The sequence below is a fragment of the Canis lupus genome, chromosome 1 (assembly GCF_011100685.1).
Source record: "Canis lupus familiaris isolate Mischka breed German Shepherd chromosome 1, alternate assembly UU_Cfam_GSD_1.0, whole genome shotgun sequence".
Classification (NCBI taxonomy): Eukaryota; Metazoa; Chordata; class Mammalia; order Carnivora; family Canidae; genus Canis; species Canis lupus.
In genome coordinates this window covers 121,743,205-121,763,201 of record NC_049222.1, presented here as the reverse complement: position 1 = coordinate 121,763,201, position 19,997 = coordinate 121,743,205, and positions in this window count along the sequence as shown.

The window sequence follows — 19,997 nt, the reverse complement described above, 5'->3', positions numbered from 1 at the left end:
GCTTGGACAAGTCCCTTTCCCACCTCAGGGTCCCCATCCACAGGGTGGAACCCGCTGGTTCCATTATCCCCTGGATCATCGGGGTGGGGGGGCGGGTGCAGGCTGAAGCCAGAGGAGCCCGGACCCCACTCGGCTCCCCGGGAGCTGGTGAGCTGGGCGCCCTCCCCGGCTTGCCTCTGGCTGTTCCCGCTCTCGGGGTGGTGGGACGGACACGGGAGTAGGGGTCCCAGGTCTGCGATAAGGGGCCCTCTCCACCTTGTGTGTCTTCTCAGCAGAACTCCTGCTTGGCTGGAATTCCATCCACTCTTGGCAAGGCATAACTTCCTGTCTCCAAGGGAGAGGGGCTTATAAAAAGGCATAAAAATGAGGCTTCTAAAGACATCCTGGACGTCAACTAGATGTTGCAAAATTACATTTTGATGAGTTCAGTGTAAATGAACCAGAAACATATGGATTCAATTTCCCTTGGAATCCACATGGGTTTAAAAACCAAGGGGGCGGGGGAGTATGCATTTGGGGAAGAGCATTTTAGGTCTCACCATACTCCCCGCATTTGTAAACAGCAGTTTGAGGCTTGTGATGATTGTGTCCTGGGCCGGGTTCCTTCCTAATAATAGAACGTACAGGGTGTCTCGCGGCAGCCTCACTAATGTGTCCGGGGAAAAACACCCGAGCTCGGCTCCCCTCCGGCCCCGTTCTGTGGCCCCAGGAAACTCCACGGTGGCCTCCCGGACCCCCCGCTCCGGGTTGCATGCGACAGGGCCCCCCCGTCTCGTCCTGCGGTGGAGATGAGGTGCTGCGGGGGCCCGGTCAGGCTCGTGGAGCCGGGGCCTGTCAAGTGCGGGGTCCGCACCGAGGATCTTGCAGCGGCCCCTGCCCCCCCTTCCTTGCCAGGTCCACGGCGTCGCCCCCGTGAGCACACGGGCTTGGAAGTTCGCAGGTGTTACGTTCCGGGTTCCCCGATCTCAGGAGGGACCTGGGCTGGGCCCGGGATCCGGGGTTTCTGAACGGATGTCCAGGGACGTCTGCGGCGGGGAGGAGGCTTTCCCATTTCCTAATTTCAGGGAAAGCTGGCAGAGGCATCTGTTCATCTGGATCCACTACCAGGCGCTTCTACGGAGGCTGGCAGAGGCTCTGGGGAAGGGGCTTCTGTTTTGTGCCCGGGGAGCCCTTGGGGATTCCCGCGGCTTCTCAGGTGAGTCCTTGGGAGAAGGACTGGAGAAGCCGAGGGGTCGGCGCACCGAGTGGCCCCCGACCCTCTGTTCCATTGATGTCTTAAGCCTTCGGGTAACATTTTGATTCTAGAGCATTTCTGTAGTTGAAGTCTGAAAACCCCAGATCCTAGGGATTTGGAGCCCCCCCCACCCCCCCGCCGCCCTGCTTGGGTCCAGGCCCCTGACGCTGGCCCTTAGGTCTTACCTCCTCTCTGTGTCCTGGGGCTCTGTGGCCCCCGTGGGCCTGCGGGGACACGTGGATGACTTTTCCGGGCTCGGCCCCATCACCGCACAGCGAGGGAAGAGACAAAACAGGGGCTCCCGGGGGGCTCAGCGGTGGAGCATCTGCCTGGGGCCGTGAGCGTGACCCCGGGGTCCCGGGATCGAGTCCCGCATTGGGCTCCCTGCAGGGTCCTGCTTCTCCCTCGGCCTGTGTCTCTGCCTGTCTCTCTGTATCTCAGGAATAAATAAATAAAGTCTTAGAAGAAGAAGAGGAAGACGACAAAACCCACCGCCAGCAGTCACCTGGGGGAGGACGATGAGCGTGGGCGCGTGGGCAGCAGCGACCTGGAGCTAACAGGCGCTGGCTGGACTGAGGGCGGGTGGCAGGGGCCTCGGCGGCCGGGCCGGCGGCGGGGAGCTGCTGAATGATGTCCCCGGGCCTCAGCGCACACCGGCGACCCTCGGGGGGACAGAGCCGTCCTGGCGCTCGGCCGGCGGAGGGAGACCTGCAGCCTGCAGAGCTGAGCCCCCCAGGAGGGGGCCGGGGGCAGAGCGCGGCGGGGCGGGGAGGGCCCGGGGAGCCATCTGATTGCGATTAGGCAGCGCGACTTTCTTTATTGGCAAACAGTCTGTCAGCAGCTTCTCGTTGCAGAGCGGCCCAGATGGGCCTACAAAGCGCTCCGTGTCCTTCCCACCCGCACCCAGCCCCCGGCTTGTCCCGTGGCCCTGGACGCCCGAGGCTGGGGCAGGAGGAGGGGCCGCGGGCCAGGGGTGGGGGCGCCCCAGGGGGGAATCTGGGGGACATGGGGGGCTGGGCCCACCGATCCCCAACAGGAGTGGCCTCTACCCATGGGGGTCTCCAGCTCCCCACGCTCCTGGGGCCGTGTCCCCCCCCCCACATCCACATTGCCCACGGGAGGGAACACGCTCCGGGGAATTTGAGAAAACGCAGAGGCTGTTGGCCTGGGCTCCTGCCTGGCTCCGCGGGCTCGGCCTTGGCGATCCAGGCAGGCGTCGAGGGTGCTCCCCGGTTCTGGTCGCGAGCACCGCACCTGAAGGTACGTGTCCTGTCTGGGGGCAGCTGGAGGTGGCGTCACGTGGGCGGCTGTGGGTCCTTGCTTGCCTTCCCGCAGACTCCTCGCCTTCAGGACGCAGGACCCCGATGTCCTTCAGGGGATCCGGCTCTCGTGCCCCCTGCTTATGTGACCCCGCAGCCCCCTCTTGGCTGGGGCCATTCTCGTTGCCTCTCTGAGCTCCTGGGGCCGCCCCCGCCCGCCCTGGGCCGGCCGCGTGTGCCCGTCTCTCCCGCGTGGAGGTGGCTCCGCGAAGGACGAGGGCAGAAGCGCCGCATTTCTTTTTCACTCTTGCTTTTCCTTCCACCACCTTGGTGCTTCCTCCAGTTCTGGAGACGAAGGGGAGCGAACCCCCCGGCCCGCCGACGCCTGCGAAGGGCTCTATCCTCTTCCAGGTTATTCTGAGGATCCTGGGCGGAAAGGGTGCGCGTGCCAGTCACCGACCTCCTGCATTTCGGGTATTTGGGGGCCTCAGAGATACCCTCGCCGTGTGCCTCTGGTTTAGAGGGGGAAACCGAGGCCAGGAGTCTCGCGTGGAAGGAGGACTTTTCCGCGGGCTGTCCTGGCTGCAGGCAGCGTCCGCCCTCCGGGTCTCGCCAGATCCTGTCCTCTGTGTCCAAGAGGCGTCCGGGGGAGACCTCGGGCTGGGTCACGTCATCACTCGGCCCCTCGACGATCTGAGTCACTCTGGGAGCCCAGGCCCAGCTGGCAGGGGGTCGGTGACTGCAGGAGCAGGAGGAGGACGCGCTCCTGGCCCAAGAGGGGCTGCTGGGTGAGGGGTCCCCACCCCGAAAGGAGAGGTCAGCGGGGGCAGCCGTCTTCCCCTGGGCTTCCTATGTCTGGCGGACGCTGGTTCTCCGGGGGCAGCCGCGTGGAGCCCGAGGAGAAGCTGCCGCGGAGTCCGACCGGGCGCCTGGTGACGTGGACCAGACCGACTCCGGGGGAGCACGACTCCAGCTCCAGGGGCCTCGCCGCCTCTGGCCTTGTCACCGCTCGTGGTTCTGACACTCCTGTGTCCCAGCCGGTCAGGGTTGGGGGGCCCCCGAGGTGGGGTCTGTGCTGGCTCCCGTGCACGGGTCCGTGGAGCTGGGGTCGTGAGCATCCGTCTGCCTTCACGCACAGAGCGACGGGTGTGGTCCGTCCCCTCCCCCAGCCCCCTCCCCCTCCGTCCCTGCCCTCTTTGTCCCCTCCCCCTTCATCCCCTCCCTTTGTGTCCCCTCCCCCTCCATCCCCCTCCATCCCCTCCCTCTCTGTCCCCTCCCCCTCCATCTCCCTCTCTGTCCCTTTCCCCTCCACCCCTACCTCTCTGTCCCCCCTCCATCCCCTCCCTTTCTGTTCCCTCCCCCTCTATCCCTGCCCTCTCCATCCCCTCCCTCTCCGTCCCCATCCTCTCTGCCCCCCCTCTGTCCCCTCCCCTCCATCCCCTCCCCCTCCATCACCTCCCCCTCCGTCCCCTCCCCCTCCGTCCTCCCTCCATCCCCTCCCCCTCCATCCCCTCCCCCTCCATCCCCTCCCTCTCCATCCCCTCCTCCTCCATCCCCTCCCTCTCCGTCCCCTCCTCCTCCGTCCCCTCCCTCTCACTCTGCTGCCCGCCTTCCCCCAGAGTCTTAGCCCTTAGAGCCAGAGGGGGACCCGGCCTTCATCTCATCCAACTGCTGATGCCACGGGTGGGGTGACTGGGGCTCAGGGGGACAGCGTGGCCAGCTGGCCTGGCGTGTGCCCGCCGCGTGGCCCAGGATGGGACGTGAGGCGCTCTCATCTTGGGAAGCTCTCTGCAGCCCAGCTCGGTGTCCGTGTGTCCAGCTTCGCCCTCGGCCCGGCTGTCCCTCTCCTCTGACCAGCTCCATCCAGAGCCACATGGGGCAGCTCTAATGGGGCTGCGGGGCCCCGGAGGACACGGGGCTGAGGACACCAGGCCGGGACGCTGCAGGAAGGGAGGTGACAGTGCCAAGGCCCAGCTCCGCGGAGTGGGCTCAGGGGGCTCCTCGCCGTCCCTGCTTCCCACCGACTCGGAGAGACAGCGGTTGGTGGAGGGTTCGTGTGGGTTCCTTTACTCTTAGGAACAGGCTCGTATTTTCGATCTGTCCCCCCTGGTGTTTCTGCTCCTTTGGGTTCAGCACAAGACCGCGGATCGTGCCCAGAGCGAGGGGATCAGAAGTCAGGGCTGCAGCCCGGGCTCCCGCTCAAGGGACGAGCGCCCAGGGCCCCGTGTGCGACCGGAGCTCGGCCTCGACGGCAGGATTTGTCGTCGGCAGCCTCCTCCCGTGTCCACTGGCCCGGGTGCCCGTCGTCCCTGTGGTCCTCAGCTCGGGTCAGGGACCGCGTGCGGCGCGACTCCCACGGCCAGGTCGGGCCCGCTCCGGGCGCCCACTCATGTGCCAAGACAAGAAGGGCACGTGCACGTGCCACGGTGTGCGGGGCCTGCCGCGGGCATCAGGAGGCCCCACGGAACACACGGCCTCCCAGCCTGCCGCCAAGCCTCCCCGGCATCCCTGCGTGCTGCTTCTGGAAGGGACGCCCCGCGGCTGCTGACAGCTCCTGGGGTGCCCTCCCCTGCCCTCCCCTGCGCCCCGCTCAGCTGACGGGCGGGGATTCATCTCATCCAACGTGGACGGGCACACATCGCGTGGGTCTCCACTGGCCTCCCCGGACAGGAGGGCGAACGCCCTCCCTCGGCACCCACCCCACCTGAAGGGACCCCTTTCCCAGACACGGAAGTGCCCTCCTTCCCGCCAACGGCCAGCCCTGCCCACCCCGTGCCCTTGACCCCACGCCCCACACCCTCAGGGTCCTCACTTCATCAGTTGACGCCTCTCACCTTGTGCTGCTGACATCTTCTTCCACCTGCAAACACCTTCACCCTCTAACCCACCTCAATCCCGTTTCCAGCCCCAACACCTTCAAAGTCACTGTGTCAGGGTCACCAGGGACCTCGGTGAGGTTGCCCGATCCAGCGGGGGTTTCCCCTGTGTCGTCTCCCCAAAAGGCTCAGCAGCTTCCCGCCCGAAGACAGACACACAGACACACTCTCCCTTCAGCTCCGTGACCCCACGCTCTTGGGACTCTGCTCCTGTCTCGCTGGCTGTTCCTTCTTAGCCCTGTCGGCTCAATCCTCCTGCCCCTCCCTGACCCTCCGGTGTTGAGTCTCGAGCTTAATCCTCGCACATCTTCCCTTCTCCACCCACGTGCCTTCGCAGGTAACCCCACCTAGTTCACGCTGTGAACCTAACGATTGCTCCCCAACGTGGACCTTCCGTCCAGACCTCACAAACTAGACTTCTCACGTCTTACGTCAGCTGCCCCACAGTCCTATCGAGACGACGAGACCCAGAACTGAAATCTTAACCCAACCCCGTGTGACATGCGCCCCTAGGATATGGCCCGAGGGCCCCCACGCCGTCGGTGATTAGTCCTGGGCCCGCGAAGGCAGTGGGCCGGGCGTGTCACGTGGCACCACCGACCTTCAGGAAAGGAGGGTTTGCAGGTGGGACTCCCTGACTCACGCGAGCCCTGTGAAGCAGAGATTGCTCTCCAGTTGGTGGCAGAAGAGGAGTTCAGAATGCTTCCGCCCGGAGTAGATTCTCTGTTGGTGGCTTCGAGGTGGAAGGGGCCATGGAGCACGGGCCTGCGAGCTTTGGGGGGCCGGCGGGGAGGTCCCGCTGCAAGCAGCCATCAAACCGGGCCATCGGTCCTGCACCTACAGGAAGCTGGACCCGTCAGCGCGCAAGAGGGCCTCCCCTCCAGACGACAGCCATGGCCTGAGAAAAGGGCTGGTCCTCTCGGAGCCCCGGTGTCTCCGTCACAAACGGACTTGCTCTTTTCTCCCTCCCACCCTGGACCTTGGAGGCTCATCGCGAAGATGAGGAGGAGGGCCTGGCGCGGCGCTTGGGCCCCAGCGGCGGAGCGGGGTCCCCAAGTCAAGGGCCGTGACTACTGTTCGTATCGGCCAACGGACGCTGCCAGAGCATCTCGTTCTGGACCCACAGCTAAAAACCTGTTGAAATGACAGAAATAGTAATAAAAAATTAAAAGTCCAAAGGGCTCTGGAGTACATTTGTTCAAGTGTCAGGTTGTGGGATTTTTTTTTTTGTTGTTGTTCCCCCATGTAAGTCGGCGGAGTCTCCGGAGGTCACGCTGCTCTGGGCTGTCCCCTGGGAGCAGGGAAGGATGCTGGAGGCCCTCCGGGGACAGCAGCCTGGGCCCGGGAGGGGAGGTCCTGCCTTGGCCTGGCCCCTGCAGAGCCTGGGGAGACGTGTGGCTGGCTGAGGGCCCCCTTGGGGAGAGGAGCAGGAACAGGAGTGGGGGGGACAGGACGTGTCAGTGTTCTCCGGGCCCTTGCAGGGAGCTGTCGCATTAAAGGTGCCAGAAAACCCTACAGGGGAACTTGCCCGGCCCTGGCAAGGCTCCCTGGAGCCACGCTGAACCAGGATGTGGCCTGGCTCCTGCCCCTCGCCCAGGGGCTTCTGCACCTGGCGACGTCACCTCATGCAGCTCACACACCCACCGCTCCAAGGGCCGCCCCCAGGAGTCTTGTGTCCGGGTGGGGTTCACCGGGGCTGAGGCACGCTGTCCCGTACAAGCTCACCAAGTGCGATGGCCAAACGTGGGAACTGGCCACATACCTGCTTGCTACACGCCCGTCCCCATCTCTGGGGACAGGCCCCCAAAGGCAAAGTGTTCATGCATCCGGTGGTAGTTTAGGGACCGTGTCACGAGAAGCACATGAGGGGTCACCCAGATCCTTGCTGGCGGGGACGTCTCTATATTAGCGAGAAGAACAATATTGATTGGCTCCATGGCCTGGAGAGAGAGACCCCAAGGTTCTGCTGAGAAGAAAAGATGGTTCTGAACTGGCCCGAGGGAGGCAAGAGCAACGGTGTGCTGTGCTCTGGGGACACGTGGGGCGAATGGAGCAGCATGGCTCGCGGCGGTGAGGCGCTGCTTGGAACCACCCCTCCCCGTGACCCCACGTCCTCAGTAGATATGACTAAAATTAAAAAAAAAAAAAAAAAGAAAAGCCTGGGATGAGTGGAGCAGAGTGGATGCCATAGATGGAGTCACATTCCGACTCAGGTTGGACTGAGAGGGGCTCAGGGGTGGCTGGACCCAGTCCAGGAGCCACGGCCACAGAGAGCTTTGGGACCGCAGCCCCCACAAGCCCACCCGAGTCTCGGGCAGCTTTTGGACTTCAGAGACTGTGAGAATGGGGGCGGGATGAAGGTTTGAGTCAACGGTAGCCGGGACCCAAGGGGCAGAGAGGGCCTCTGGCTCTGACATCGTGGTGTGATAAAGACCTTGCCTGGCCGTTGGCCCTGGTTTCTGGAGGAGAGACGGCTCGCAATTTCCCAAGCATGAAGTGTGTTTGTTCTTCTCCAGCCCCTGAGCCTCTGCTAATGAGAAGGTTCAGGACGGGGCTGGTGGTCAGAAGCACCCGTCGCAGTCTCTGAGCCCGCCTGACCCGGCGGCGGGGCGGGGAGGGGAGGAGGGGGACAGGCATTGAATTCAGTCACCTGGTCAGTGGCTCATTCACGGCTACAGAATCAAACTCCAGCAGAAGCTCTGCAGACCCGAGCTCGGCGGAGCTTTCCGGGTGGTGAATGCATCCACCACCATCCACCAGGCAACACGCCCTGATTCCGTGGGGCGAGGGTACAGAAGCTCTGCCTTGGGGACCGGCCCAGGCCTCATCCCACGTGTCCCTTCATCTGGCTGGTCCTGGTGCCTTCCTAGTAAAGCTGTTCTGATAAGTGCAGGGCCTCCCTGAGGCCTATGAGGTGTCCTAGTGAATCATCCAAACCGAGGGGGGGTGGAACTGCCCCAAACTTACAGGCAGTTGGCCGGAAGTGCGAGTGACCCCAGGACTCCCGAGCGCGTATCTGGAGGGAGGGCAGCATCGTTGGGGTCGACGCTTACTCGAGGGGCCGGCGCCGGAGCTGGCTGGTGTCACGGTCTCTCTCTTTCGATAGGTGGGTCCCTGCCTGCCCCGGTCTCACACCACGTGGTGAAGGCGCAGATTCTCACCCTGCAAGGGGCCCCGACCTCTGCTCCCCCCGCTGGCCCTGCGGTGGGCTGGAGGCCGTCTCTGCTGCAGCCAGTTCCATGTGTCCTCCTCGCGTCTCCTCGCCAAAGACAGCGGTGGCGTGAGCTCACGGCTGGGCTGCTGGCTCCCAGGCGGCTGGCTGTTGGGAGGGGCATATGTGAGCCATAAACACGGCACCGCTTTTGCAACGGCAGCACCGGGACTTCTGTTTGGGAGGTCCTCGGGACCGCAGTCTGGTTCTGAGGCATCTTCAAGATGCTTCTGCGTAGCAGGCATATGGTTTTGACTTCGATTGTATGTTTATTCAAAGAGGCTTGGGGTGCGGGGCTGGAGGAAGTTGTGGGGTGGGGGGAGCGCTCAAGTCGGGTCCAACCCAGGCCACTGCGGGGCCCGGCCACGGTCCTTGGGGTGAGGCGAGCTGCCCCCAGAGCGGCGAGTCCGGGTTATAAATCTCCCCCTCAGAGCGATGCAATCGCATTGTACTTAAAAATAATTAAACAAATCTGTAAAACATGTTTCCATTGCATTAGCTTACTTCACTTGGCCTCGCAATGTGAGGATCATAATTACTTAAATATTTCCCTTTACTATTTTTCAAAACATTTTTCTAAATTGTCAAAAAACATTCTGGAGAGAGTTGGATAAAAAACATAGTGAACATGTGTCTGATTAATTTTTTAAGACAATCAAGATCAGATGCAAAGGAAAAAAAAATGATTGGAAACGGTTTCAGCGCAACAATAAAAGACAGAAATCTCGGAGCAGGGAATGTGGTGAGTCATAAGGAAAAACGTATTCATCATTTTTACTACGGTGTCTGTTGGGACTCGGATGACGGGGAACGGAGTGGCCTGGGGTGTGAACTGCCAAAGGCGGAGCGCGGCCCGCGGAGACCGTGTCCAGAGAGGGGCGCAGCGGCGAGCGCCGCGGAATGCGGGGTCTGTCCCGATGCCGAGCTTGTAAAACAAGAGATCAGTCTGAGCAGCCATCCTTTGTCGCCTGTCATTACAAACAACTCGAGGGCAATCCGCTGGCATCCTGACAAGCGGATCGTCCCTCATCTGCCAGCTGACAATCAGGCCACCGTCCCGAGGCCATCGATGGAGCTGCCGGGTGATGGAAAGCCACTTGTCAAAGGAGGGTTTATGATGTTAACTCACAAGCTCTTCCCTGGCTTGAACTGAATTTTATTTTACTTTATTCGATTTGTTTGGCGGAGTCCTCTCCTTACACTTATTTTTTAAGTTCCGATAAACAATCGGGATCCGGGAATGTGATTTCCTTCTCTGGCCAAAACGCTCCTGCCCCTCTGCCTCCCTTCTCTGGCACCTGCCGCCTGGCAAGCGTCGGGAGACTCCGAGCGCGTCACCCACCTACGAGCCAGGAGGAGGGTCCAGGCCGCGTAGACTCTACAACCCCTCTCGTCGTCCTCCCTTATCTACAGGGCCTGCGTCCCCGGGCCCCCAGGGGAAGCCTGAAACCTGTTCACGGGTACGTCCATTGTACGTATGCACCTGTGGTAGCGTTCGGCTGATGAACTAGGCACAGAGTGACCAACAGCAATAACCAAAAATCAAATACAGCGATGATGACAACAGGCCGTCATGGAAGGTATGTGAATGTGGCCTCTGTCTCTCAGAATATCTCACAGGTGCCGTACTCACCCTTCTTCTTGGGATGCTGCAAGATGATGAAACGCCCCCGTGATGAGACGAGCCGACGTGAATGACCCTGACCCTGCGGTGTCCCGGTAGGTGACTACTGACTTTCTGACCAAACGTCAGAGGGAGGGTCGTGTGCTTCTGGTCCTACTGTTGGCAGCGCGGAAAGCAGGCCGGCAGGTGAGAGGCGGTGACTGGATTCTGCTTATGCCCTAAGAAGCGCAGGTGAGGGCTCCGTGCTGAGGCCTAAACCGGGGCCGCTCTGAAGGGAAAGCCTCACACCAAGGGTTGGGGCCCCATCCGTTGTCCCCAGGTCCCCACGACGTTTTCACGGCTTTATCGTTTAAATTTTGTGTAGCTAGCTTTTTAAAAGATTTTATTTATCGATCCATGAGAGACACACAGAGAGAGGCAGAGACACAGGCAGAGGGAGACGCGGGGAGCCCGATGCGGGACTCGATCCCAGGACCTCGGGGTCACACCCTGAGCTGAAGGCAGATGCTCAACCGCTGAGCCACCCAGGTGTCCCTGTGTATTATTTTTTTTATAGTGCAGAGACTAATGTGCCTTTTGGTTTCAAATGGCAAAAAAAAAAAAAAATAATAATAATAAATAAATAAATTTAAAAATTGAGGGCTGTTGTCCCTGGTTTCCTCATCCCAAGTCATGGTCTGTCTCAGTGGCAGGCAGGGGCAAGCCGTGGTGGAGAACCTGCCCCGTGTGGCTAAGGTCTTCCTGGGGGAACCGTAGGAGTGTGGTCCTTAGGCCTGGGAAACCGAGGCCGGGCCGGGGGGCCAGGGAGACCGGCTACCGCAGAGCTGGACGGTGTCTGCTGAACGCCGGGGTGTCCTTTGGTGTCCCCCGCACAGCGGGGGACGGTCGGGTAAAAGCGAGAGGGCAATTCTTCGGTGGGCACCCCTGCCCCCTGAGCAGGTGTGGGGAAGGCCCTGGCCCAGGGCTGCAGGGTGGCCTCCACGCCGGCCGCCCGGCCCTTACTGCTGCTGACCGCAGGAATGGGCTGCAAGGGGGAGCAATTCATGGAAGTGGGCGGACCCGGATCATGGCTTGGCTCCTTGACGTTCACCTGCCAGGCTAGGTGAGGACCCTTAGGGGCCCCCAGGTGGTGGGAGGTAAGACGTGGATGTGAAAACGTGCAGGGAGGGCGTGAGGAGGGGCTGAGCGCACGTACGTCCCCGCCCGGGCCCTGCATGGGTCAGGGGCACCCCGGGCTCCTCCCCAGGACAAGCAGGGGTGCAGACGCCGGGGGCGGCCCGGGAGGGTGAGCGCCCTCACCCCGCACCCTGAGCACCTGGGCTGTTCTTGTGCCACCGTCTGCAGCATTCCCCTGGACCTTACTTCTCCTTTCTCCAAAGCGTCAGGTGCTGAGCTTTTACAATATTCAAGTTAAAAAATAAATAAATAAAATAAAATAAAATGAAATATTCAAGTTATAGTGATTTTGGCATATTTTGCACCTATAATTTGCTGAGGGTGCCTTGCCTGCCTTTGCATCCATCGGAGGAGCCTGGAGATTTGAGAGTGGCGGCCCGGACGCGTCCCCAGAATGCTGCGTGCTGCCCGGGGTGCTCTGGGCCGGGGGCTTGGGCCTCCGTCTCCCTGGCTGGCCCCCTCGGGGACAGTGCGACAGACAGGAGCCTGGGTTCCAGCTCCTTCTTGAGCGTGGCGTCAATCACGGGCTGCTGGGCCAGGGAATCCGAGGGCCTCCTGAATAATTCAGAAGTGCGACACGGAAAACTTGTTGCTCCCAAGTGTTAATGAAAATATCAAGGGAATTAATTAACAGTCAATTATATCAATTTTAGATTTGGACGTTGATTCTGACGCTGAAAGCTAAATCTGCATTTTTGCCACAGTGTCTTTCCCTGGCTCTCAGCTCGTCTTAGTCATTTCCAATCAAACTTATAAGGGGGAACGAGCTCAAATTATTTCCTTTCTCTCGCTCTGTTGCGACTTGCCTCAGATAAATAAGGATAAGAGGAACTGTTGGAGGGACGGATGTTCTCTGCAATCCCAGGGGTGCAGGGGCTCCCTCGATGTCCGTGTTAAACCTGCTGGAGGAGGCGAGGGGCGTTCGAACCTACAGGTAATAAATGACCAACAGGTGTGAGAAAGCAGAGATCGCAGGCCGCGCTGTTTGCGCAGAGTCGTGCTCCTTGCCCAGACCATCACGCGGAAGAGCTCGCACGAGATGGGAGATGCCAAAGGGAGTCACGGGCAGCGTCCCCACCTCCCGCCCGTTACGATCGGAGCCCAGGACGTTGTCCATTCTGCACCCGTGACATGTTGGCCTAGACATGTGTCCAGCGTCCCCTCGGAAGGGATTTCTAAAAACCCCCTGTGATCTGCGATATTAAGAAAAGGCTTCTCATTGAAAACAGTCTTTGCATGATTTGGCACGAGCCGTCTAGACTGCTTTATGAAAAATGACAGCTAGTAGGAAAGTAATTAAAGATGTATTTTGCTGAAAGCAAAAGTATTTTTGGAATCAATACCAACCATCTTTAATTTGCCAGCTCTTTCCACGATCATTGTGCGTTATCTGGGGGATCTCAATCCTAGGCCACGGCGGGTGCCAGCCCCTTCCCGGTGTCACTGTCGGGTCCTCGTCGACTGGCTCACGGGCCTCAGGAAGGGTTGACGGGGGGCGGGGGGTCTGGGGGCAAAGAGGAGGCAGGGGAAGGAGCCAGCACCTCACTGGGCTCCTCCCGGGGGGCAGGGGAGATGTTGGAAAAGTGGGGAAGGCTGGGGCGGGGGCCGGGCGGTGGAGACAAACCTCATTCGTGCTCCTTAGAATTCTCAGAGCACAAAGAAACCCGCCTTCCCTCTTCCATCCTTCTTACAGGAGGGTTTCCCTTAGCTCACGGGGAGCTCCCTGCCTCTCACTGGGGCGGGACTGGTCCTTCCACTTCTGCATGAGGCCCTGGGTGTGCCACACACTCCACCAGAGTTGGCCGAGCCTCGACTGCTCCCAACCTGCGGGGACATCCTCCTGGCTTCCTTCTCCCCTTCCTTCTCCCAGCCGTCCTTTCACCTGCCCAATTCCTCATTTTCCAGGTGGCAGCTTAGACGATGCATCCTCCAGGACGCCTTCTCGGGATGCCTCCCCTCTCCCGGTGGCACGTGAGAACATTAGCTCTGATTCCACCCGATTCTAAGACTCCTCAAGTGGTTCATGCCCAACTTCTTTCCCGGCTTCTGGGGACCAGGACCACAACTTTCTCGCCGATTCATTCCTGGTTCCCAGTCTGGAGCCTGGCACAGCTGCTTGGATTTGGGGGATGATGTGACCTATTGTAAGTGTGATCCCATTTCTGCCCTTTGATTTCTCTCATCCCGTGTAGGGTGGTGTCTGGGTCCAGCCTCACGTGTGGCTCTAGGGGTAGGTTCTACTGGCTTCTCCTGGGTTCCTATGTAGCGGAGAGGTGGAGTCCCCTTCCCTCCCTTAGCACTCCGGGGGACCCTGGGTCAGTGGGCAGGAAGGCCCACAGGGCCAGGGGGAGCTTGGGGAGACTGCGAGTGCTGAGGACTGATGCTGGGGTGGATTTGAAAGGTAAATTCAGGCAACTCGAGAATGCAATCGGCTTGGGGGAGCATGATGGCTCTAAGAGGTCAGAGCCTTGGGGGCTCTCCAGGCCCTTCTCCGTGTCACAGAGGACGCGAGCTGACCAGCCTGCGTCTACGCAGAGTGTAAACATCACTGGCAGGGTCAGTGGTCTTTGTTCTCTACAATTTGGGGCCATAGGTGCTGCTGGGGACCTCGGAGGGCACTGCACTGCAAGCGGAAATGAAGAGCACCCCAGCCGGCCCTCCGCTCCCTGCTCCGCCGCAACAAGTCTGCTTGCACCACCTCTTTTGTGTTAACGAGATCTGTAACGCATGTTTGTGCAGGTGCGTGCTCGGTGTGAGCACATGTGCAGCAAACCACTGCTCGCCTTCTGCTCACAACTGGTGCCGCGCAGCAAAGGCACCGCGGAATGCGCGTCTGCGTCCTGCGCGCCGCACGCACGGCCGTGCAGGAGACAGCGCGCAGGCTCCCGGCCCGATTTTCAGCATCTAGGTGCCGCGGATTTTCACTGCTTTGGATCTTAACGAGGCATTAATTTTTTCCCTCATTGATATGCATAGTCAGACATAGTTAATCTTTGGGACACCTGCTGGTCAGATGCCTGGGATAAGCCTGGATTAAGGGAATTCTGATTACCCATCCTTCCAAAGTGCCAGGCAGCTCGGGAATTCGGGGTGTGGACGGCGGGGTGGAGCACAGAGCGGCCCATGCAAGGTGGCCGGGTGTGTACGGAAGGGGCGTTGATCCACGATAGTGGCTATGCGGGGGGCGCTGCGGAACCACAGGGGTGGGGACCTGTGTGCTCCTGCTGGGCTTTCAGTCTCCGTATAGGATGGAGGGGTCTGGACTCCGCCTTCCCGGGACTCTGCCCTCTGGCTGCAGCTTGGGGGCTGGGTGCCACGTCCATGAGGCAACCCGCCCCCTTCCATGTGACAGTCCCTAGTCTACTGGACACATCCTGGACCGACCGGGCAGGCCGGACAGAGGAGGAGATGCAGTAATCTTGACCTACCTGTCACGCGCTCTGTATCCTCAGTCTTTCCCACCAGAATGGAATCGCAGGAAGGTAAGTGAAAAGTCCTTGTGGTATGAATGGCTCCCTATTGGTGAGGAAGCCCCCCAAGTTTTAGCTGGTGAAGTCGTCTGTGCCTTCACAGTGTCCTCTGCCATCCCAGACCCTGGGGGTGGAGGTGGGGGGCTCTGAGCAGGGACCTTTCTTCCAGGTCTGGCCTCATGCACCTCACTCACCTGTGTGGGTGTAGGACTGTTGCTCACCCACGACGGCAGGTCCGAATAAAGCTTTGTGCTCCCTTTAACTGCCGACACCACCTCCGATCCCAAGGATCTACTCCTTGGCGCACACTCGGCGTCCGCCTGGTGCTCATAGTCAAGCGGGGTGTGGCCTTCTGTGATTTCAGATCTAAAGTCAGCCCATCGGGCTTCGGCAGAAAGGTGCTCCCACACCTACTGGTGAGGATGCTGGGGGGTCAGGGGCTGTTGGACAAGGATGCAGAAGGACATGCTAACACAGCAAATACACAGAACTCTCTGAATCCACTTGTGCTCTCTCCTACACTTCCTTGGGCATTTGAGGGCAAGTACAGGGATAGTCCCTGCAAAATTTCTAGAGCGGTGGGAGACCTAAAACAATCTTCGGGTCCATTGATATAGGAGCGGCTCCATCAGGGAGGATGCAGCCGAGCTGGAGAGCGTGAGAACTGCAATTAGAAAGGAGATGGACGGATATGGACTCACGTGGATGAGGCTTCAAGACGTATGCTGAGTGAAAAAGGTCTGGCTTGGAAGCGTGTATCGGTTTGATCGAATTTATGTGCAAAGAGAACACATTTTTCTACAAGAATACGTATTTATATATGTTTATATGTAAATACTACAAAAAGGCAGGGGAGAAAAGTCACCAAACCAGCCCCAGCAGACACGGCAGGGGGGGGGGGGTGGCGGGAAGGGAAGGGGACTTAGACCTTAGGGTCCCTTCCTACAAACGAGAAGTGTGCCTTCTTGGAAAGTCTCATGGTCCCAGGGCGGAGTCGTTCGGTCCCCGCTCAGGGCACTTACGTGTTCACCCTGGCCTCTGCCCCGACCCACACAGGACCGTGAGCACTTGCATGTATCCGCTGTGCGTGGACTTCCTGTGAAGGAGACACCAGGTGACGGCAGCCAGCCACTGTCCTGCAGGAGCAAGCGGTTCAACGACAGCATCAAGATTGGGACCCATGGGGACCCCTGGGTGGCTCAGCGGTTGAGCGCCTGCCTTTGGCCCCGGGCGTGATCCTGGGGTCCTGGGATCGAGTCCCACGTCAGGCTCCCTGCATGGAGCCTGCTTCTCCCTCTACCTGTGTCTCTGCCTCTCTCTCTCTCTGTCTCTCATGAATAAATAAATAAAATCTTTGAAAAAAAAGAAAGATTGGGACCCAGGAAATAGGGGTGGAGGGTCCCTGCAGGCGGGGCGGGGTGTGGGGTGCTCCTTGGCAGCCCCGGGTGCAGCTCTCTCTCTCTCTGTGCAGGTTCACCAGCTCCCGAGGGTGGGGCTCGGCTGTGGGTGCCCCGAGCCAGCAGCCGCCCTCACTTGCTCCGCAGGGCACCTGTCTCACTGATGCGTGGGTGGTTCAGGCTGGGGCGCTGGCGGGTTCCAGAAGGTTCGGGGCAGTGCCTGGGCTGGAGGCTGGGCTGGGGGCCCAGAGCAGGCGGGAGAAGGGAGCACAGCCCTCCCTCGGGCCAATGTGGCATCACTTTGTCTCGGCTGTGCGCAGCTCTCTCTCAGAGAAGTCCTGGGGCTGCTGGAGCCACGTGGAGGAGTCCCGTGGCCCCTGCTGTCCTGACCCACGGGAAGGCTCTGGGGACACACGGCTGGCCGGCTGGAGCCAGGTGGAGGAGTCCCCGGGGAGCAGCACAGGCGGCGTCAGTGCGCGTGGCACCGTCTAGATGCCCCCGTGGAGAGGGCCGAGCACGGAGGTGCAAGGGCATCTGTTGCGGGCTTGCGCTCTCGGCTCGGGACCCCCACTCAGAGGGAGCCCTGGATGCCAGCGAAGGGCACAGGCCGAAGGCTCGGACCGCCCGCGCCCTTCCTCGGTGACCTTGCCACCCGCGGGCTCCTGCCCCGCCCGGTTTGCCCCTCCGGGAGGGGACCGCGGCACCCCGACCCCCGCCGTGTCGCGCAGGTGACACACGCCGGGCGCCCAGCGCCGCTGAAGGGCTTCCTGGCTGATGCGCGACAATAATTGATAAGGCCCCACCTTGCTGGGGACAATAAACAGCGCGCTCTCCCGCGGCCGTTCCCCTGCCTCCCAGCAGCCGCCGCCAGCTGCTGACGCTCTGCCTCATTTTCTCCTCCTAATGAGGGGAAATCTAATATCAGCTTCAGGCTGGAGGTGGAAATAATCCGGTTCCTGTGATGTGGGGAGGGCCCGGAGCCTCCCACCGTCAGCCCGCGCGGGCCGCCGTGGCCGCCAGAGGGGCCCGGGGTGGCTAGGCCGGGTCCCCACCTCGAGCCGGAGCCCCTCCCGCCCCGTTGGGCTGAGTCCTCGGAGCCCCTCCCGAGGGCCGAGACTCTCCTCCTCGCCACGCAGAGAAAACTTTGGGTGGCTGACCCCAAACCTCCTCACGCGCAGCCAATCTCCCTCCAATTGTTTCATCAGCGCTGGGACTGTCAGCTCAAACCTGACAAGTGACAAGGCTCAGGCTCATGCCGACTAGATAATCAAAGTCTTGTCAGAGCTGTCAATACCCTGCAGATAGGAGAGGACAAAGGAGGAAAGGTTTCTACAGAAACCGCCGCCTTCGCACACATGTTGTCGAAGCCTCTTACCCAAATCCCTGTTTGTTCCTAAACGTCACTTACTCCTGACTCCTATGGGCTCAAAAGCACAGACCCTGAAATGGAGTAGCCACCCGACCGCGTGCACGCGAAATGCAGATTTTTCTAATTTGCCCGAGATTACTTCACAGTCTCACATAGAAGACCCACATTCGTGTGGTTTTTAATGACGTTTAATAGCAGTAACTTGGCAAAAGCGATGTCTCCCTAAAAAAAAAAGACCCACAAGCAGGTGTCCCTTGCTTTATCCCATGATGCGCCAAGTCCCCGGAGTCACGAATAGGACTAGGGCTCCAGCCTCGCCTTCCAGCCGTTCCCAGCTGAGCAAACTGACCGTCTCTCTTCGTGGCCGAGAGGTCAGGGCCTCAGGGGCGGGACACGGGCATCCTTCCTCCCCTCATCTTTCCTCACCCGAGTCACCCTCTGGCCTTCCTCCTGCACGCAGATGCCGCGTGGTCACCTCCCCGGGGCAGCAGGTGCCGTGTAAATGCACACACACGTGCTGGTGGCGTCGCTGGTGAGGAGCCTGCCCGGCAGCCTCTGGCGGGTGCCCGGAGGGTCCCTACCCGAGCCCTGGCCTTGGTGACCTGGCTGCCCAGGTACAGAATTCGGGGCTCTGGGTGTCGGGGATCCGGGGCCTCCAGCATCCCGTGTTTGTGAGCTCAGTGCCAAATCCGTCCCCAGGCTGCCTGCATGAGAGGTGTGACCCCGACACTCACCCCACAGGAGCTTGCACCCCCGTAGGGCCCGCCGCCCTCTCGTCAGATGCCCTGTGCAGGGTGCTTTCAGGGGCGGCCCCAGGACCCACAAGCAGGTGTCCCTTGCTTTATCCCATGATGCGCCAAGTCCCCGGAGTCACGAATATGACTAGGGCTCTAGCCTCGCCTTCCAGCAGTTCCCAGCTGAGCAAACTGACCGTCTCTCTCCCGTCCACACCGGCACTTCCTCTGGCCTTGCTGATTTTATGGTGGCGGGGATGGCAGGAGGTGGTGTGTTTTCTTTGTTTTTTTTTTGTTTGTTTTTTGCTGGAATAGTGCTCACTGTCCTCAGTCCCGTCACCTGCGGGGCGCCGTATTTCGAGGGGAGCGGGGAGGGGGGCACGGGGGCGTGCGTGTGCAGAGCCCAATATTCCCCTGTCTAATTTATATTTTACATTTCTGTAAAATCATGCTTAGAGTATTTTGGTAATCTCTGCTGAGATTAAGTATAATGCTGTACATTTAATTGATATAAGTGGTTTCAATTCTCCTTAATATGACAAATCTCCAGTGTGAAATATTCTTAGTTAATGATCAACATAAAATAGAGTTCATTTTTAATGTGAGTACAAGATTTGAATTAATTTGTAGCTAGAGCAGGGTTATTAAATTTTGTGTGCTTTCTGTGCACGGGCACATGTGCGGTCATACATGTGGCCCGGGGCGTACGTGTGCGGGCTCTGGGTGAGGACAGGAGGCGCACACGCCCTCCAGTCGGAGCGGAGACTGTCCCTCGGTCTTCAGCGGCACCTCCAGCGCCTCGCAGGCGAAGGAACTGCCCCCCGTCCCTCCGTACCCACCTCCCCCCCCGACCCCTCCACCCCGAGGTGGCCGGGCCTGACCCGGGAGCCTTGCGGGCAGGCCCCCAAAGCTGGACGGACAGAGCAAGCCCTGCCGAGGTCACCTGTTCCACCAACGTGGTTTCCAAGGCAGCATTCACTGGGCTGGACATTCGCATGTTGCTTTATATTATCAAAACCATATGATGCCCAACGTCGCCCGGAGGAGTTCAAGGAGAGGTTCAAGTCCAAGAGGGTCCTTGCAAAGTCACGTCCAGGGGGAGGGCCTCGGTGCAGGCCCCCAGCCGTGCTGCTCAAAGCCCAGAGGTTTGCACTCCGGGCCTGCTGAGGCCAGGCGGGGGATGCAGGCCTCACGCCTGCAAATGCGCTGTCCCCGGCCCGCTCTGGAGTCTGGAAGCTTTATGCAGAAAGCTTGGGGGGCGGGTGGGGGGACAGGCCGAGGTCTTTGGCCCTGAGACCCAGGCTGAGGGGCCGCTCAAAACCTGCTCCTGCCTTTACTGCCTTGAGATAACAGGGACCCGTTTTCCTACAACTGTTACGAGAGAAAAGGGGGAATAAAAGCACCAGGCTGAGCGCCGAGCAGAATTTGAAATGTCCTATAAACCAAGCGTGGGATGGAGGCGGTGACTGGCAGGAAACATCTGTTCCCCTGGACCCTCCACTCCTGCCGCAGCTGGAGTGCAGAGCTCGGGCTCCCGAAACTTTTCTCTGGTGACGCCCCGTTGTGAGACAGACACCCTTCAACCTGCAAGCCGCCCCCCAGGCCCTGAAACATTGCCCTTGTAGTCACCTGTTTGACGACGATGCC